The sequence below is a fragment of the Arvicanthis niloticus genome, chromosome 4, assembly GCF_011762505.2.
Source record: "Arvicanthis niloticus isolate mArvNil1 chromosome 4, mArvNil1.pat.X, whole genome shotgun sequence".
In the NCBI taxonomy this organism is placed as follows: Eukaryota; Metazoa; Chordata; class Mammalia; order Rodentia; family Muridae; genus Arvicanthis; species Arvicanthis niloticus.
Genome location: NC_047661.1, coordinates 55720456 through 55726455, shown reverse-complemented (window position 1 = coordinate 55726455; position 6000 = coordinate 55720456).

The window sequence follows — 6000 nt, the reverse complement described above, 5'->3', positions numbered from 1 at the left end:
AAGATTCAACTCACAGACCACATGAAGCTTAAGAAGAAGGAAGACCAAGTTTGGGTGCTTTAGTCCTTCTTAGAATAAGTAACAAAATACTCAAGGGAGCAAATATGGAGACAAAGTGTGGGACAGAAACTGAAGGAGAGGCTGTCTGGAGACCATTCCACCTGGGTATCCATCCCAAGTGCATGCTGACAGGAGTCTATTCTAGCTGTCTCCTTAGACGTCTACCAGAGTCTGACATATTTAGAGGTTAATGCTCACAGCTAACCATTGAACTGATCAAGGGGTTCTCAATGGAGGAGTTAGAGAGAAGACTGAAGGAGCTGAAAGGGTCTGTGGCCCCATGAGGAGAGCAACAATACCAACCAATCAGAGCTCCCCAGGGTCTAAAACACCAACCTGGGAGCACATAGAGATGGACCCATGGCTCCAGCTGTATATGTAGGGGAGGGGCCTTGTGGGGCATAGGTGGGAGAGGAGATCCTTGGTCCCATGAAGGCTAGACCCTGAGTGTGGGGGAATTTGAGGATGGGGAGGTGGGAGTTGAGAATATGTGGGGGCACATCCTCATAGAAGCAGAAGGAGGGTGGATGGGATAGGGGGTTCCTGGTCCTGGGGGGTAGTGGGTAAGAGGATAACATCTGAACTGTAAATAAAATATCCAATAAACATTAAACAATTAAAAGGAAAGAAAAGAAAATGATCCCATTGTGGGTAGCGTCATTCCCTAAAATTGTGTCCTGGATTGCGTAGGAATGGAGAAAGTGGGTAGGGTAGTGAACTTGTACAATCCTGTGTTGACTCTGAATACATGTAACTACTTCAAGTTTCTGCCTTGATTTCCCTGCAGTGGTAGACTGTAGCCTGGATTGTATGCAAAAGAAACCGTTTTTCAACTCAAGTTGATTTTGTCAGGATATTTTATTATAGTAATAGAAAGGAAACTAAGATAGATATTTTACAGTTTTTTGAATTAATATAAAAATGGGTCCATGAATGGGTAGTGCTCCCTCCCAAGAGAGGAGGTGAAACATTCTATGTATTCTTCTGTGAAGTGAGTCAGAGCAACTTCTCTGATATGTTTTGTGGAGAAACTGTGAAGCTAAAGCTGTTGTTATAAAATGTTTTACAAAAATCTAATGAAAAATATATCTTTGGGGACAAGAACTGTAGAACAATAAAAACTGATGAAAGAAAATTACTGTCAGGCATCTTATGTCAAAGAAGCCTTGTAACTCTTGTTCCGTGCCTCCCAGCTTGAGTGCATTAGAGAAAAATGCAAATTTTCCAAATGAAGTATAGCTAGCAGTGCATAAATCTCTAGAAGACAGGAAGATACACTTATTAAAACTTGGCAAGGATCAGAAATGAGTGACTTCTTCTCTGAAATCCAAGCCTTTTCCTTTTTAAAATTAGCTTTTCCCTAAAGCTACATCAATTATAAATAATTGCATACAGCAAAACGGGCTTAGCTAAACTTAAAACAAATAAACTGAGAAATTAAAGTGATTAAAAAGTAAACTTAAGATTTTAGATTTTAAGCAGATGACTTCTGAAGCATGCCAAAATAAGTTTGCAATTTCATTCTAATTTAAAATGATGATAGGTATGGATTAATGCTCTGATAAGAAGATTTTCTAGGAATCTATTCTTAGACTTGGCCTTTATAAAATGTTACTATTCTATAATTCTCTTTGTGGTCATTTTATACATGATTTTTTTTAATAATACAAACCAGCATATTACTGTCCAAATTAAAAAAAAAAAAGGAGAATGGGATGTGGTGGAAATCTGGCACAGTAGTTCTTACACTTGCTGCTTTTGGAGAGAACTAGAGTTATTTTATCAGCATCCATGACATAACAACTGAATGCTTGTAATAATTCTAGCTTTAAGGTATCTGGCTCACACTTCTAGCCTCTGAGGCCACCCTCAGTCATACATGCACGAGAGAGAGAGAGAGAGAGAGAGAGAGAGAGAGAGAGAGAGAGAGAGAGAGAGAGAGAGAGAGAGAATTTAAGGACCTGCATAAGGTCTAGTGAGTCTTTTATCTATGTTTTTACCTCTGTGTGATCAAACTTTTCAGGACATTGCTACTTTGTCAGTCTCTCGAAGGCTCAATTTCACATTTTCATAAGGAAGAATCTTAGTGGAAATCTGAGTTCTGAGTAGCAGATTGTGGACACCTGTGGAGAAAGCCCTGATGAAAGCAGGATGGGTCAGGATGTCTAGAATGACTGCCAGGAGCCTCCAGAGCAGATCTCAGCCTGCTATAGCAAGTTGTGTGATTATTGGTGCTCTTAGTAGCTGTTTAAAAGTTCCTCCGTGGACATAAGAAATGCTACACTTATATTAAATCTCAGGCTATAATGTTCAAAAAAGTGCTTTCTTTTGCAGCTCATTTTTCTGAAGATGCCATCATATGGGTTATACCTTTAAGCTGTCTGGTTTCATTTTCACAAACAATTGAAGTATTTTGCTTAGGACTTGAAACATTCACAAGACAGGCTTAGGGAATACTGCTATTTCTTTTCTCTTTCTGAATCCTTTTTTTTTTTTTTTTTTTGTGACCACGTGGTGACATTTTTGCTTATCTGCACAAAAGTATGAATGACACTTGAGGAGAGTTGAGGATTACAGTAATGAATTTGTAACTAAAAATGAAAGGTTCATATTTTGCTGTGCAGTGCAAAGCTGAAAAGTACAGCCACGGATAAAAGGATAGAGACAGGCTTATTACTTGCATCACAGGAGGAGAAGTAGTTTGGCTTAGGGTTACAGTGTATACTGTTAGATGTACCTAAGAACATTCCTAGGTGTGTCTAGTGGTGTGAAGATTATGAAGTTATGAAAATGGTAGAAAGGAATACATACACATGGTTGAGCTTCTTTTATCAAAAGAAAACTAGCACAAACTAAAGAAAACATAACTTTCAAAAGTATTGATTAACAATACTGTTAATCAATACAAATACTGTTAATTAATTTAAAAATATGTGATTAACAATATCTGTTTTCCCTAGATGTTAAAGAATCCAGCCATGTTGTTAACCTTATTTCTGAGTAACTTGCAGTAAGGTCTTTAGGATGAAGGCTCATGGCTAGTTTGAAGCCAGTCTATTGAGGTACATATCTTTCTTAATGACATAATCTTCATCTTTGAAAGTTTTCATGAGATTTTAAATCCTCCTTTAGCTTTCATATCTATCTGTATGGTGATAACACTGATGTATATTATAAGCCCTCATCATTTCCCAAATAAATAGACCTATGTTTTAATTATTCCTATTTATATTACAAAATTAAATTTTTTTTCGAGTTGAACTCATTCCCCTTTCTCCATGGGTCCACTGTATGTGTACTTGTTCATTGTCCTAGGATTGATTTTCAGTACTGAATTCTCAGTTGAGTCACCTACTAAATCCAGGGATCAGTAGCTGTGCCTGTGGTTCAGAGCCAACCACATTACTTTGCTTGTCAATCCCTGCTGAGGGTTAACAAGCTTGGTCACCTTGTCTCTGCCTTTTGCATTGCATTATTGTAGACTTAGGCCATATGGAAATGGCCTAAGTCTACAATTATGGACTATATAGCTACTTTTAATGTCTCCATCTACAATATATCATGATACCATCAAAATCACCTTTGGTATATGCTTCTGTATGGATATTGAGATGAATATTTTTCTGATTTAAAATGATTTGAAGTTTTCATTATGAATGGAGTGCTTTTGAATCTGGTCTCAGCATAGATTGCCATTCTTATATATATGGCATAATAACATTTTAAACTATCCAGAAATCCCATGAAATGCTATTAATGCTTTTATGGCATCATAGAGTGCTTTTATATTTCATACATGTAGGACTTCATGCATACCATAGTAAGTATTTGTAGTCTCTCATCTAAGTTCATCCATAGTATAAACAATGTCCTTTCTTCTTTTTTGCATTCATTTTATGAAAGTAACCGGAATAGAGCATGTGTTGACTATTACTGGTTAAATAAAGATATAAACATTTACAAGATTCTGTAATTATTGTTCAACTTTGTCAAGTATGCATTTATCATGTTCTGATGTTTCTCTTCCACTTGTAAAAATCAATAATAATTTTATTGTGTTACAGAAATTTATTTGCTGAAATTTTCTGTCATTGGTGACAGATGGATTATAATTTTGAGAATACTTTTTAAAAATGAATCCGGGCAGTGGTGGCACACGCCTGTAATCCCAGCACTTGGGAGGCAGAGGCTAGTGGATTTCTGAGTTTGAGGCCAGTCTGGTCTACAGAGTGAGTTCCAGGACAGCCAGGGCTACACAGAGAAACCCTGTCTTGAAAAACAAAACAAAACATGAACTATAAACATTTTTCTTTTTCTGCTTTTAGTTTTTGAAACTATAACATAATTAAATAATTTCTCCCTTTCCCTTTTCTCATCTAAACCTTCTCACATAACCCTCCTTGCTCTCTTCAAATCTAAAACTCCTCTTTAATTTTGTTTTATTTCTTTTATCAAAATTTTAATTTTGTTTTATGGCTTCCTCTAGCCCAACTTTGCCCAGATAACTCTTTCCCTCAAATCTGTACCCATCTCTCTTTCCCTCTGTTTCCCCTCTCTCCCTCTCTCTTTCTCTCTCTCTTTTTTTCTTTCTCCCTTTCTTTCTCTCTCTTTTCTTCCTACCATTTTATCTTCCTTTCTCTCTTTCTTTTTCCTTCCTCTCTCTCTTTTCTTTCTTTCTTTCTATCCGTCAACTGAAGAATGGATAAAGAAAATATAGTACATTTGCACAATAGAATATTATTCAGCTATCAAAATCATAGACATCATGAAATTTGCAGGCAAATCCATGGAAGAAGGAGGGTCATTCTGAGTGAGGTATCCCAGACTCAGAAAGACAAACATGGCATACACTCACTTATAAGTTAGTAGTAGCCATGAATACAGAGTATCCATACTGCAATTCATAGACCCAAAGAAACTAAGTAACAAGGAGGGACCAATGGGGGATGCTTAAATCTCACTGAGAGGTAAAATAAGATAGGCATCAGGGGTGGATGGAGGGAGAGACTCAGGTGGGAAGAGGTTTTAGAGAGGAACAGGAGGGATCAAGTGCAAGGAATACTGAGGAAGAAGAATAGGGGAAAATACCTGGAATGGAACACTTCCATCTTTTGGATGAGCATGAAACTTAAGACAATGGAAACTGCCAGGAATCTATGAGGATAACCATAGCTGATACTCCTAACAATGGGGGACATGGAGCCTGAATGGCCATCTTCTGTAACCAGAAAAGCCTTCCCACAGAGGGACTGGGACACCAACTCAGCTACAGAACCTTAGAACCATTTCTACTGTCAACAAGATGTATGGGGGTAAAGACAGAGGAGAATTTGAAAGAATGGCCAAGCAATGACTGGCCTAGCTTATGAGACATGCCATAAAATAGAGCTCACTTGGGCACTGTTAATAATATTCTCCTATACTTCCAGAAAGGTCCCTAGCATAACTGTCATCTGAAATGCTTCACTCAGCTACTAATGGAAACAGATACAGAGAGCACAGATTAATATCAGGTGAGGCTTGGGGAATTCTACGGAAGAGGGGGATGAAAGATTGTAGGACCCAGAGAGGTCAGAGTCATGACAGAAAACATACAGAATCACTTAACCAGGGCCCCTAGGGACCCATATAGCCAACTACCAAACAGTGAGCATACATGGAAAGGACCTAGGCCCTCTGTACAAATGTAACAATTGTGTAGCTTGGTCTTTTTGAGGTACTTCTAACAGTAGGAGCAAGAGCTATATCTGACTCTGTTGCCCACCATTGGATCCCTTTTCCCTAACTGAGCTGCCTTTTCTAGCCACACTAGAAGTTATGTCTGGTCCTAATGCAACCTTATTTGCCAAGGTGGGTTGATACCCATGGGACGCCTCCCTTTTTCAGAGCTGTTTGTAACTCCAGTTCCAGGGGATCTAATGCCCCTATTCTGGCTTCCAT